The sequence below is a fragment of the Lutjanus erythropterus genome, chromosome 2 (genome assembly GCF_056507025.1).
Source record: "Lutjanus erythropterus isolate fLutEry1 chromosome 2, fLutEry1.hap2, whole genome shotgun sequence".
Taxonomy (NCBI): Eukaryota; Metazoa; Chordata; class Actinopteri; order Lutjaniformes; family Lutjanidae; genus Lutjanus; species Lutjanus erythropterus.
The window spans coordinates 10,206,019-10,220,876 of NC_139318.1; positions in this window are offsets into that span (position 1 = coordinate 10,206,019).

Here is a 14,858-nt window from a genome sequence, read left to right on the forward strand (position 1 = left end):
ATTGGAATTTTGGTTACAGAGATTGTAAACAGACAATGTGCTACGCTCAAAATATTTGAGGCTCTCCCAGCATGTGTGGGCCTAACTTCTGCACTGTTAACTTTGGAAAGTCATAAAACATAAATCACTGTTTTCCACTGAGATGAACTTGTGAGAGAGTCCCATCAAAGCTGACTACAGGAGGTTAATGTTGCATCTTCTATTCCCATGGTGCCCAACAGGGCAAATAATGCAAGACAATGCAAACCACCAGCCCTGCCTTCTGCGTGTATCACTGGAAACGTCAGTACCAACCCTCGTTTTCCCTGAAGCCACAGGCTATAAGAGGATTTACCATCATTTGAGAATCTGGTTAGATCATTATCAGATTGAAGCCTAGTTTGGAGCAGTACAGCTCAAGAACTGTTGGCCAGATTGCTATAAAAGACAGTATGAGCATTCATAGACTCAAAGAATGGTTCTTTAATATTCTTTGAAATGGGCACTTGAACTTCCTGGTGTAACCTTTTCTAATACATAACCTTTCCTCAAGTGGAAAATCTAAAATGTGTATTCTGAGCAAAGTGTCACTGTCCGTGGTTCTTCAGAATATTTTTAAACCAAAGGTCATACAGTACAATACAGTGCAGTTGCGTTGTCACTATACTGGAATTTCTGATTTTAATACAATACCTTGAAAATATTGATATTCAGTAGCATTTTCAATCCAACAGGGAAAAATCGACTCAACGTTAAGTGCATAAAATTTTAGATTTTTATGAAAACATAAATATAACAAGGCTATAACATGACATGAATGGATATTCAAGTGGAGCAAATGAGCTGAATGAAGAGAAGAAGACGGCAGTGTGTGGAAGTGAGATGAGGCAGAGGAGGAGAAAGTACCGCTGGTGTCGGAGTAATGATACTGTGAAAAATGAGTATTGAAAGTATATCAACTATTCAGTATCATTGTCAATATTTTCATATTTTTTTGACAATACTACGGTTACAGATTCACTTTACTTTAAGGTTCACTAAATTTACTAAGTTCAGTAAGGAGACTGGTGATAATACGTTTAATAAGACCTCCAGAATGCAAAACACACACAACCACTGAAATTATTATAAAAACGTGTTTAGAAAATTTCTGTTCAGTAAAATTACTCTAATACACTTCTTTTTTTTGTTTCACTGTCTCAAAAAATTTCACTCATTCCACTTGACTTGGTTAGTTTCCTCGGTTCTGGTTCCTACCGCTTTTGGAACAGCAAACATCCAGACATGCAGTGAAGGTCCTGGCAGCGGACAACGATGTCTTCACAGAGAATCGTACCTCAACAAAAAAGAAAGAAAAATATTAGTATTGCAAATCATCATATTATCTTATTATCTATCTTATTATCTTACTATTTCACTGACAGTCATATTAAAATTAACACTAACAACACTTTACAATAACTGTAATAAACATTTTCTTTGTTACTGTGTCTCAGTTTCAATAAATTTCACATTGGTCCTGTAATATTTTTACAGCACACACACACATTAGTTGTAACCACTATTCAAATGTACACACATTGCCTCATGTGCTTCACCAAAACTTGATCAACAGCCAAGCGCGTTGCACTTACTGAGCTTCAGGCCACAATTAAACCAACAGAGTTGGGCGGCAAAACAATTCATAACAACAACCATTAACAATAGCCATATTTCCTTCACATCACACTTATCCTGACTGGTTTAACTTAACTCGGTTTCACAAAGTAAAATAGCACACAATTCAACCCCATTTCAGTGAACTCCTAATGCTAATTAGCTAACTTAGCAGGAGCTAACTCACCAGGATACAACCATCCAAGCTGTCCAGAAAAGAGTATCTCTCTCTACAGCAGAAGGTTTCTCTTGCTGACATTTCTGCTGCCTTCAATCAGTTTCAAGTCTTGAGTAGGTTGTTAAAAACGTCTTATTTCACTCTTTCACACACACCTGTCTTAGGGTGTGTCCTGCTGGTTGTGAGGGGGACAGGGGCCATGGCGTCATCGTGTGCAGCGTCTGGAAGGTTCCCACCAATAGCCTGCTTGCCAGGCATTTAAGAACGTTGGAAATTGTTTCTACAGGAAAATAAACTGGCATCTTTCTTTGAAAACAGCAGATGTAGGGCCAAGTCATTGTTTTGCATCTTGGCACTCAAGTCCCAAGACAAGACAGGCATGTCCCGAGTCATGTCAAGACTAACAAGTCCCAAGTCAAGTCCCTAGTCCTAAATTCCGTTTCAAGCCCTCAACAACCTAGAATATGCTGTTCACCAAATGTAATGTCACTTTGACCACAGAGCCTTGACTTACTGTTCTTTGTGCAGCTCCACTGTTGAACAAAGTTGGAAGTTGTTAATCTATAATTCTTGTCTGTCATGTTTTCCATTCTGCAATTCATTTTAAGATTTGGTAAATTTTCAAGTTGTCATAGGGTTTGTAATTTTATACTTCCAAAGGGAAGACATTCTGGGAAACATACCTATTAAGTTTCCTGCTGAGAGTTAGACGAGATGATTGATGCCACTCGGAGGTATGAAGCAAGAGTCTGAAGATGATTAGCTGATTAGCGCTGCTTCCCAAGAAATAGTTACACCACATAACATGACGTAGAGCCACAACTTGTTTTTACTGTCTTTTTATGTACAGGATTCATAAAAGATACAATGTGTTAATTAGCGAGTTTTAGAAGTGTTAATAAGTGTCTTTATAAAACTTTGAACAGAGCCAAGCTAGCTGATGTTTAAAGCTAATAATGACCTCTTGGCTTAATGCTAAAACATGAGAGTGGTATTGATGTTCTCATATAACCCTTGATAAGAAATCAAATACGCATATTTTCTGAATATCAAACAATTCCTTTAATGATTCTTCAGTACAAACTTTAAACTATTACTACTACTTTGAATGACTGATTGTTAGCGTGTTGATGGGTCTATCACACCTAAGTGTAATTTATAATTGACATTGCAGCCTCTTGCTCTTAGCAAGCCTTTAGACTTTTAGACCCCCATTTCATCAGCTTATTCACTAAGTGCTGAAATAAAATAGTCCATTCCTGAGATGCCAAAGAGGAATCTTGCTGTTGGGTGTTTTCAGTCCAAGGTTAGGTTTTAAACACATTCAGCTCTAAGCCTTTCAGAGCCCTTGATAATTCATCTGACCATGTCAAACTTTTTTGTTAATATAAGGATTATACTGGCATTTGACTTTCAGTCTGAACATCTGAGAGTTCTACAAGTTAATTATGTGATGTGCAAAATGAAATGATGGAAAAAATTAAGCTGCTCCTCATTTTCAATGGATCTCCCCCCCTAAAGGGCTCCACTTTGAGGACCACTGGAGTGAGGAATTAGAATCTCAGCGTGATAGGAGCCATAATTGAAAGACTTAGTTGCTTAAAAGGAAAACATGCTCAAAATGTAGTCTAATTATGAAAAAACATAACTGATTTTAATCAAATGAGCATTATCCTCTAACATTCACACAGTATACAAGCACTCTGCTAAAGGACAGAAATGTGTGCATGTAGTGCGCGTGTGAGAGCGTGAAAGGCCTTGTGTATTTCTATTATTATCATATGATCACTTGCATGTGTGCGTGCCTGGATAATCAACAGACCTGCTAATCTCTCATACTACTGGACCGATCAGCCTGATTTTTTTTGTGCACATCCATGACTGGATGCTGAAGGACCTCTGTGAGTCACAATTTTTGACAAACTGGCTCCATGCCAGCAACAACCGTGGCCACAGGCTTATGCTTTCTGGTCATCCCATTGTTGTGAACGCTCTAGCTGTGTTTGTGGTCACACTTGGGTTGATGTTTATGTGTGTAGTTTGGTGGAGCTTTTATTGACCATTAGCATTTATTGACATTCCTGGAGAGCATGAAGTAAGGCTTAAGTTCATATATTTAGGAGTGCTTGTTTTCTACAATCTAGATGTCAACCTTTTGATATTTACCATCTCCACCTCACTTGTTCACTTATAATGTATGTGCCATGACGTACCAGCAGTAACTCACATAAAATGTTGGTCTGTAGACCGCTCAGGCTCAGTGAGTGACTCTTATTTCCTGCCCATTGATTTAAAATACAACAAGCAGCTCTAAATGTGATAAAGGCTGTATTGTTAATGTGAAAGAATTAAGGTTAGTGTTAGGGTTAGTCATCTACTTACGATATGATTTTTCTAGCCTCCCGCGGTGGCAGTTCTCAACCATCCATGGCATGTTCTCACAGGCTATATTTCAAATTTATATTCCTCCTGCTGAAAGTCAAATCAATACAGCTTAAGTGTCCATCTCAAAAGAGTCTATTTCATTAAGTTTTTGAGGGGCTCCAATAAACTAACACTAATTGTATTTAGTGTAAAGAGTTCCTTATTTATTTATGTCTTTGCTGTCCAATACACTCGACCCACAGACCTTAAGAACTACAATATGTCAGTGTTTGCTTGGGCAGGTAGCAGCAGCTCAGACAAAAAAACCCTCCAGTGTGGCCTAACAATCCATTATCATCATCATAAAGCATCCAAGCAGCCCACCTCCTCAGCTGCAGGATGCACCATCCCACTCAATGGGGGTATCACCACACACACACACACACACACACACACACACACACAATTGCTGTAATTGCACCTTTATTAGTCTCCCATTCACACTTTTTACAACGTGGCGCAAAGAGCAGGTTGCATCTCTGGAAATGGCCTCTAAAAGCATGGGGCTGCTATAAACAAGACCCTTCAGTGCCATTAGACGGAGTGGCTGAGGGGGAACAGACAGGCCCTCTGCTGCCAACACGGTACGTAAAGTCAATTAGTGTACTTCATTAGAGTGTAATAAACTTGCACAAAAGACATAAACCGATGAATACTGGTAATGTTTCCTATTTTAGATGGATACTTTAGTAAAAAGACATATGCATAAATAAAAAAATGTCCTTGCTTTACTATAGAAAACACTGAGAATCCGAGCATTTTCTAATACAGTCTGACCTGGCACATGTGTTTTATGCTTTCAAAGATCTGGAAGTAGGTTGTTTGAGACAAGGCAGTGCAAAACACTGTCACAGAAAAGCAATCATTTACCTAGCTGAGTGCATTAAAGACATAAACAACTGATTGCCACACACAACGACAAAACACAAATTCTACTTGTTGGTGCAAAGCTCCAGTGACAGGAAATTTGTTCTCATTAGCCACTCTGTCTCCAGAAAGAAGGTAATTAGTGGTGACTCTGGATTTATTTTCTTCAGCTACGTCATCAGCATGACATCAACCCGGCATGTTTGTGAGGCTGTACTTTGGCACAGCTTTACTTTGAGCTAAATGCTAACATGAAAATGCTAATATCCTCACAAAGACACTGAGAAATATGGGCTACCACACTTTGTCTGGAGAATGTTTTACCTTAGATATCCTATTTATTCTCTTAATAGGTGGACTAAGCCTCAGGACTCTCTTTTGATGGACAAATGTAAGCTTTGTCCCTGTGCAATGTGCTTGTTTCACTGTTTTCTAAAAGTCATAAGTCTTGTGTTGTGTTGTATTACTGCTCTGTATGAGAATGTTAATTTTTTTTTTTTATTATTGTATAACTGTGATTATATTTGCAGGGAACCACTGTGAATGACAGTTTTGCTCCCAGTTGGTTTTCCTTGATTTAATAAAACTTATGTTAACTTATGTAAATGTTAACTTAAGTCCTTTGATCTGATGGTGTATTTCTCTGACAGAGTCAAAAATGTGACCTGTTGGTGGTGCTATAGCAAAAGTCAGCAAATAACTAAAGTTCATCCTCTGGTCACCACGGGAATCTGTGTAAGATTCCATGATAATCCATGTGTCAGTTGTTGAGATTTTTCAATCTGGACCAAAGTGGTGGAGTCATAGAACTACAGTACATAGGAGAAGTATATGTAGTTTATTTTACTCTAAATCGGACCATAATTTACTAAATGAATATTATGGTGTATTGAAAAAGACTTGAAACTAGAGGTTGAACCATGAACCAATAAGAAAACTGGTTGCTGATGTCATATATTAAGTTAGAAGTGGGGTCAATTTCTCACAGACCTCCTTGCAATCAGACTTCTTTTTGCAACCAGTGGAGTCAAGCCCTGCTGGCCATTAGAACGAGAGCAGTTTTAAGGCACTTTTGCGCTGGCTTCACTTTTCATACCTATCAGCTTCTATCCACTTCTCTTATACAGCCTATGGTGGACCATAGATCTAGAGAGTGAGTGCTGGTTATAGAGATGCTCCAATACCATTTTTTTCCTTCCCAATACTGATTCCGCTACCTGTTACTCCTAGTTTTTAAGAGCTGTACACTACTAATTCTGTATAGATGTGATATGATTGTTGTCATCCTTGTATGACCTGGCTCAGGTTAAACCCTTTGTAAAAAAAAAAAAAAAAAAAAAGTACATACAGATAATTAATGGCATAGAACATAACTTCACCATCCTGATACTGATACCAGCATTTTAGGCAGTCCCAGAGTAATCAGAATTTTCCAGTACTCTGGTATCAGTATCGGAACAACTACCTAGGTAGTTAGATTATTGCAGCAAAATTCCACAACACCACAATTAGACAACACAGCTATTTGATCCGATTTGATCCAATCACACCTTCTTGGATCTCAGCATTGCTTTCCATGTAGTTTCAGAATATATCACATTATTTTCTTCCCTACAAAGCCCTACTGTACATGACCTGGCTCCACAAAACCTCTCTGATCTGTTTATCAGATAGGAGACACCTCACTTCATCTGGCCCAGGTCATCTGGTTTTTCAATCAAAAGTTGGTGAACTGCTGGAATAGATACTTAAGCCACTTATCTTTGATGTGTTTCACTTGCTTGTTTCCTAGTATGTATGTATGTATGTAACTGTGAGTGTAAGATAACAGGAAGTTGTCCATAGGAACCGTTTGGAAAAGGGCGGGCACTTTCAAAAGAACACTTGGCCAGTGATTGGATGAACCATCTGTCTATAATGTCTAACACAGGCTAACTTCAGTCAATCAGATCAGTGCTTCCATGGACAACTCCTGCTGTCATCACACCTGAAGTCACGCCCATAGCTGCCAGTGGTCCCTCCTAGGACACTGATTGGCTGCACCATTGTTGATGCAGACACAAAAAGATAACTTGAAGCCTGTTAAGATGGATTCTTGTGTGATCTCACAAATCCAGCCGCATCACTAGGTAAAGTATGAGATGCATATCTTGAAAGCATAAGGTTAAGTGCATCTGTTGGAGTCAGACTCACACTTGCTCCTTTATATACAGATATTTTAACACTGACCTGATTTCCTCTGCCAGGCATACAGACAACAGTTTATTGCCAGCCATAAATGTCACCACTTTATATAAAGTCTGATGTCTTAGACTTGCCCAACTTGGCATTTTTGACAGTATTTGAAGCCGATCTGAAAGAGGATGCTGATAGGTGGCGGCACAAATAGGCCGTCTGAATCAAAGCACTTCTTCCACTTAGTGTGTCTCTTTCTGTGTGATGATGCCATTCTGACAAAGGAGTGGAAATTCAAACAGCAGCCACCTGAGGTCGGTGCCCGCTGAGCGTGCCGCCCCCACACTGGGCCGCATAAAAATCCACTCCTCAAACCCACTGGAGCCTGGACATCAGAATAATTGAATCTCTACCTTCTTTTTTCTCCACTGACCATTTCAGAACATGAGATAGTATTTCTCACTGTGCCCACTTTGCTAAGCAGTGCTTGTGAAGTCTGTCTGGAGGCTTCCTGTGGTGGAGCCTCCCTGCTGACTCCATTTTTAGGTGCGCTTAGTATTCTTGAAGTGGGGGAAAATAAATGTTTTAGTCTACCGACACGTTCAACAGCATCCCACCCACTGCTGCTGTTTGCCATTTTGTCAGAGCGGCTCAGAATGTTTGACCCTGCTGCGTGCCAAATAATGTAACTTGACATTGACACCAGCCCCCGCATGATCCTGGACTTGCTTGTGCCTGAAACTCTCCAAAAGAGACACTAACAAACACATTGAGCAATGCAGGCAAAATCAGTCTCACCTTAGTTGTTTTCTTAAGAAATATTGCGTGACTTGGAATTTGCCACATGATAGAAAGCAAGTAATGACAAGCAGTGTATTCTAGTAAGTAAGATAGTAAGACATGTAGGAGATGATCTGATGTCTGTGATAAATGTGTCAAGGCAAGCAGCAGATACTAACAGTGTATCTGGCATTTACACAAATGATCAAATGTTAAACTGGTTGTAAGTTAGCTAAAAAGTTACCAAAAGATGACATTTCTAGCTAGCTAAAATTTAACCAAACATTACAGTGCTTGCTAGCTAGGGTTACAGTTAACAAAGTGTGACACTGTTTGTTAGCTAGTTAAAAAGTAAATAAACTGTGACATTGTTTGTGAGGTAGTTAAACATTAGCAAAATATCACATTATTTTCTACCTAGCTGAAAATTTAACAAACATTACATTGTTTGCTGGGTAGCTTAAAAGTTAATGAAATGTGGCATCGTTTAATAGCTAGCTAAAACAGTTGTTTAGTCTAGTTAGCCTACTCATGGTGGCTTGGCAGAAAAACTGTTGGTTGAATTATCAACTGGAGACCAACAAAACTAAACTGGCTTGACTCAGTCCCTTAACTTGAATTTGATTAGCCTATTTTTGTCAATCTGTCACAAATCTAGTCAGAGTCTAGCAAAACTAAGTTAACATGAGTAAATCCAGATTTGAAATTAAACAGAACTCTGTGGCATAATTAAAAACTAATACTAATCTCAGTTTAGCAAATCAAAGTTGAGTGATCTAAACTGAAATTAGAGTTTAATCAGTATGAAGATAGCTTACCCAAATTAAAATAAATACATTAAGTGAAAAAAAAAAAAAAACATTATAGTGTTTGCTAGCTAGCCAAAATGTTAGTTAGCCCAGTTGGAAAAGAGAAGTTCTAATTTTCTTCTCCTTTGAGAAAAACTTGTTGGTCAACTGAAGAGATACATTATAACATTACTATTTCAAAATTGAAACCACCTCAAGTGTAAGTTTAAAGTTATTACTGGAACACACTTTTTTCATATTTGGTTAAATTTAATTCAGGCTTAGAGTAAAAACTAAACTGGGATTTAAATAGAAACAACTGGATTTGTCCAAGCTGTTCATAAACGCACCAGACAAATAGCTGATTGTTGATCACGTCTCAGATGTTTTGGGTTGGTAAAATGTACCAAAATAATGAGAAAATTAAAAAAAACAGACAGATTGCATGAGAGTATTTAAACATATAGAGCCACCACCACACACTTGCAGTGGGTCATAAATGATGTTTGAGAGGGATTATATTTCTATGAGTTTATACATTGTTAAGCCTTCAATCTGTTTTAATTTTAAGATAGTCTTAAAGTTTGATGCAGCATAATTTAAGTTAAACCATGATGTAAACAGGTTTAAAAATGAATCTCTGTCAATGCAACCTAGCCATATATTCATTCACAAGCATTCAGAGGCAGCGAGAAACAAAATTAGACAGGCGAGGGTTCATCTTGCGGACAGGGCTGGATGGAGCTGGAGGAGGTCATCAAGCCTGTGTGTGTTTTTTTTCGGGGGCCATTCAAGGCAGCGTGGAAGGAGGCATACTGAATGTGTCACAGCCTGCATTCAGCAGCAGCAGCGGGAGCACTGGGTCTGCATTCTGATTTCAGGGCAGACTGAGCCTGTTTGGTCTGGCTGGGAAACTAAACAGTACCCTCTATTGGATTACACGGAGATTGCGTGTGGCTGCGGCCGTCACAGAGGACACGACTGCAGCAGCTCCATCTGTGAACTTTCAATCCTGTTCAAACACTTAATATGCTTCGACCAAAAGAGTAACTCCTATGTTATAATGACTTTCTTAAGACTTGATGTATTTCTTCTTTTAATCCTGTCAGTGTTACCGAGTGTGTCCAACACTGAAGTGTTTTCCTTCAACATGACGACTGCAGACAATTAGTTTGATTTGGTATGCACTGCTGCTGACCACAGATCCATTTAAAAGTTCCTCTCTTGAGGCAGGTGGTGAAGCATGAAACTCAAGTATAACTACATACAGCAGCCCAGTGGGTTTTAAGTGCGGTCCAGAGGCCTCCGGGGGTCCAGGAGGGGACTCCGAGGGGGTCAGAAGAGAAATGAGGAAGAGTTTAATTTCATAGTTACTTTACTGACCGGTTTGATCAAAGGCTTCTGCAGCTATCACTATTATAATTAAATATCCTGACCACTCACTATTATACACGCCATACAAAAAATATGATGAAGCAGGTCTTGGTTGCTACGCACCAAAGGTTTGTATCAAACTCACAAATCACAAATAAGAAAAGTTAGATAGTTTTAAACCTTAAATAGTTTGTGTATCACAACTTTCATAATCAAGCAGTATCCTGGAGGATGTATTGTCCAGATAAGAGTATAAAACAGGGATAATCACTCAGATCTACTTATGTTTTCAGGTCAATACTCTGCAGATAATCAATGTTATAAATATATGAAATATGTATTACTCTTTATTTTACTCTTAAATGTGTCTTATTGATTAATTCACCAGTGCACACGTTTTTGCATGGTCACTGGTCAATTTGCTTAAAACTTTCTCCTGTTCAGCTTCTCATTGACATCTAAATGTTAATAACTGATTTGTTTGCAGCATTCAAAGGATATGTGAATAACTATTGTTCAGTTTTTCTCACTTTCTAAAATTTTTATGTAAAACTTTAATGAATATAGCTAATTAATTGTTTATACAATGTTTTAAAAGTTGGCGCATGATTTATTTAAAAAACAGGAAAATGGAAAATGTATGCCCTAAGTGGGTGATGTATCTCAGAAGATACAGAGTGTAAATTAGAAACTAAAGGTCATATTTTGAGAAAAAAAAGACATCTTATTATTTTAGCCTAGATACATAAGAAAATAGCAATCATTCATTTTCCAAAACATTTATATGTGCTTGTCTATTAAAGTGTTAAGAAATATCTCAAAACTTACAAACCCCAACTTCAAAAGAGTTGGAACACTTTTATTCAATTGAACACAGAACAAAGATATCTGATGTTCAAACTGATAAACTTTTTTGATTTCTTTGTAAATATACTCTCATTCTGAATTTCATGCCTGCAACATGTTCCAAAAAGTTGAAAGAAGGGCAGCAAAAGACTGGGATAAAGTTGTGGAATGTTTAAGAACAAAAGTGTAATAGTCCACATTTCATTTTGCTTTTACAAATCATGGACATTGTGTCCTCTGGGCAATAGAGCACAAGGTCCATCAAGACTGTTACCAGCACAAAGTTCAAAAGTCACCATCTGTGATGATATGGGCGTATGTTAGTGCCCATGGCATCATGGGTAACTGCCGCATCTGTGAAGGTCCTATTAATGCTGAAAGTTACATACAGGTTTTGGAACAACATATACTGCCATCCAGACAACGTCTTTTTCAGAGACATCTCTGCTTATTTTAACAAAACAACACCAAGACATATTCTGCACGTGTTACAACAGTGCGGCTTCATAGGTCCTACACTGAGCTGCCCGCAGTCCAGACCTGTCTCTCATTGAAAATGTGTGACATGTTATGAAGCACAAAATACAGGACTTCAGACTACTGAGTATCCTGTTTCTATGTATAAAATAGTTTTTACCATAATTAACTTGTTTTATTACTAGTACCAGCAATTTTTCTTTATCTCTTCAGGTGGTCAGAGGGCCTGAGAAATTCAGGACAGTCCCAGATTTTGAGCAGTTGTCCCGAATCACGAATCCTGTCCCAAAAATTAACTGTTAGCCTATAGTTATGAAAAATATGAGCAAGTTAAAACAAGAGGTGTCAGTATGTTGTATCAGATTATAGATGTAGGCAATAATTCCTGCCTGTAGTTATTAAAAATGTTCTGTTTGTTTTTGTAAAATATGTCAGAAAATTATTGATGTGTTTTCACTTGTGTATTGTACTGATTGGACTTTTATCAGTGATGGATTGTTGGTGTCATCTGACCTGTTTTGAACCAGATGACAAAGAGCACAAAAAAAAAAAAAAAAAAAAAAACCTCAATGAATCTTATCTGCTGAAGAGATGCTTAACATGACTGCAACACACCTGTGTGTTATCACTATTATTATTGTTGTCATTATTTTTATTATAAGTGGTGGAAGTAACTAATTACAAATACTCAACATACTGTAATTAAGTAGTTTTTTTGGTTACTTGTACTTTTACTTGTGATTAAATATACATTACAAGATGTAATCTAGTTAGTTACTTTGAAAATCATAGTTGAGTACTGAGTACAATTTAAATTAATAGCAAAACCAAGCTGCATTTATACCACTGAAAAACAAAGCAAAACACTGCAGCAACACATGTTAACAGTTAATCATTAATCAATTGACTGCCGTTAACAATTTAACCAATTAAAATGAGTGAGGGAAATTATATCATATTTTGACATTATTTTGTCTTTTTCACCTCATTAGTGAATAAAGAAAATTAAACTTGGACTTAAAATGACGAAAAAAATGATAAAAAATAAAACAGAAACAATTGGAAATGAGGAAAATTATGTGCTTTGTATCTTAAATTATTAATGATTAATCAGTTGTTAGTGTTTTCAGCTACTGGTTAAAGAAAATGCACAAAATTTGTGACCCTAGTTTAGAGTGGTGACAGTGACATCAGAGGTTAAAAGTAACAAATACTCTGAGTAGTTTTTGAGATGAATACTTTGTACTTTTACTTAAGTATTTTTCTGACACCAGTTCTTTTACTTGTAATTGAATAATATTTTAGCCATGTAACAGTACTTGTACTTCAGTAGAGATTTTCAGAGCTTCTTCCAACACTGATTATTATTAAGATTATTGTTATTATATTCATACACATGAACACTGAGCAAATTTATAGGAGTTGGGCTCTAGGGTTTTAAAGATAAATGTGGGAGCATCCATAGGTTTATGTGCGTTAATGATGCTGAAATAAACTGGGATGCAAAGAAAAGTGATGTTGCTGCACTTTGAAGATACAGCCCTGCAGTGTGTTTTCTTTCATTTTCAATTTAATTTGATTTTTTTGCTCTTTCAGGGAGGCTGGAGGCAGCTTTTGTCATTGCACATCTGACAGCACGCTGGTGCATTTACCTTTTTAAAGTTTTGTCCCCTGCTAATAGAGTCCTGCAGACACACAACACAGCAGAGATATCATTTAGGGGCCCAAAGCAAAACCTGCAAGTGCAGTAATGGCACATAAACTGCGGACTGACTGAAGATACAGTACAAACTATGAAAAGTGTGAAGAGACAACTGGCCGTTTTTGCAGGCCGCTGACTAAAAAGATTAAAAACCGTCATCCTCTGCTGTCCTGCCATTCAGAAAGCTGCGGTCAGATTAAAAATCATCTGGTGTCAAGCTGCTTTTAATATCCCTCCTGACCTGGCATTTGTTTCCCTGGAGACAAGTCTTAAAAGCCTGCCGTTTAAACAGCGCCGCGTGCATGAATGCAGTTTTATTTCCTCGGGGAGCCTGGGCAAATTTCAGCAGTCAAAAGACGGCAGTGACGGACCATATTGTGCGTTGACCCTCAGGGACACAAGTCTTAGAGCCCTGCTGAACAAATTGACGTGAAAAGTCGTCTTTATTTAACGGGTGAAGGTTCACTCCTCTGTAGATTCTGGTTATGACCAGAGTCCCAAAACAGATGGTGAGTCTCTACAGGAGAAGTTCGCCAAACACATTTCGCTGTCTCCTAAAAATCTGCCCAGTCAAACAGCCGGCGTTTATCATCTTCAAGTCACGCTTCATTTACCATCTGACATGTGACATGGAGTGATGAGGCAACTGTAGGGCTAATGAGTTCATTACACGCGATAATCAGGGGCAACAAGTCATAGACACTGCCTAAAGGGACAGTTCACCCCAAAATCAAACATACATATTCTTCCCCTGGCTTTTAGTGTTATTTATCCATGTAGTTATTTTTGGTGTGAGTTGCAGAGTTTTGGATAGTAGAGATGTCTGCCTTCTCTCCAATGTAATGGAAGTACAGTACATGGCACTCAGCTTGAAGTGCTATTCTGTCCCATTATATTGGAGAGAAGGCAGACATCTTCAAAACTCTACAACTCACACCAAAAGAGTCTTCATAGGTAAACAGCACAACAGGCCAGAGGGAAAATGTGTATTTTGGATCTTTGAACCATTCCTATAAATGTACTAGAGCTGTCGTTAATGTATTTAGTTACAAATTGTGCTTTTTTAGCTTTGACAAGTCAAAATGTGTCAACATCTTTTACCGCTGCTCAGGAACCAGATAGCTTAAAGGCCCAAAAGTGCTAATTGAAGAGAATAAGGTGCGTCAATTATCGCTTCCAGCATTTTGGAGCCTTTACAGCCAACTTGTAGAGACACCCGGGTTGCAATTAACAGGTACAGGAGTTTTCTGGCCGTCTCAGTTCCAGAGAACATAACATACTGACAGCTGGAGAGAGCTCTTGGAAGACAAAAATGTGTTTTTTGTTTTAACACTTTGCTTTTTCTTATAAGGTTTATTAATTGGCAGTGGTGCTCTGAAGCTGCAGCTTGATGTCTGTCGACATCAAATAATTGCAACATTTCTTATTAAGACAGTTAAGCACACTGGTGGTACATACTGTGAGAAATTAGCGTGCAGTGTCAAAGTGGGACACAGCAGATGTTTGTACTCAAAAATCACAAAAATACTCCCAGGCACTCTCTTTTAAAACTATTTAATTGTTTGTTGGACCTTGAAAAAAAAGCATTTCAGCATACAAGCCATCATCAGAG